We start from the raw sequence: 876 nt of genomic DNA on the forward strand, positions 1-876 counted from the left end.
ATAAAATGTGGGTTTTTCTTTGTTCATTTCAACGATTTTGGTTGTGTTTTTCTCAATGTGTGAAAGTGTCTCATTTGTCCAATAAAGCTTCTATAGTTTGTTCTGCTTAAGAAAAAGCCATTCCAGCCATGGAGCTTATTGGTTCATGTGATATTCGTTTAACAAGGCAGAATAGCTCGTCTTCAAGTCTTCTAGACAGGATGACATCTCTTCTCCTCCTCCTCCTACATCTCATTCTCTCATTAAAGGCCCAGATGCTTGAGTTACATTGCAGAACCGCTGATGAATCATCACAAAATATCTGGCTGAAATTCCTCAAGGGTAGATCAGTAATCCTTCTAAACCAGCCAGAGTTTTTTTTGTCATTCTTTAGAGTCTGCAGCTCTTAAGTATCTTGTAGTCTTTTTTTACAGAACTTAGGCCTCTGTGTTCATAAACCTTCGGCATCAAGAGAATGTAAGTCTGAGCTCTTAGACATAACCAAACCTTTGACAGTTGAGGAAAGATGTGTTTTTCTGTATCTATTGCGGAGTCATCCTGCTTAAAGCTACAGGATGTTCATAGCCTGTAGCCTAGCAATGGTTCAGTTCTGCTTCGTTTCCACAGAGTTTGAATAATTGTTACTATAAGTCAAGAATGAGTACTGGAAGAAAAGCGTTACTGTAGCTTGTATATTATGTTCTCTGCATTGCAAAAATATTGCATGAAATTTGTTTAAAAAAAACAATAGCAGCTGTGGTTGCCAGAAATTCACAGTAAGTGTATGGCATATCGGTGCTTGTATATAACTTACAACTATATATGTCATCAAGTTATTAAACTACTTACTACTTGAACTATTAAAATATGATTTTTCCTAAATATTTATACTGATTA

This window comes from Sinocyclocheilus grahami, unplaced genomic scaffold, assembly GCF_001515645.1.
Source record: "Sinocyclocheilus grahami isolate Dianchi unplaced genomic scaffold, SAMN03320097.WGS_v1.1 scaffold288.1, whole genome shotgun sequence".
Taxonomy (NCBI): Eukaryota; Metazoa; Chordata; class Actinopteri; order Cypriniformes; family Cyprinidae; genus Sinocyclocheilus; species Sinocyclocheilus grahami.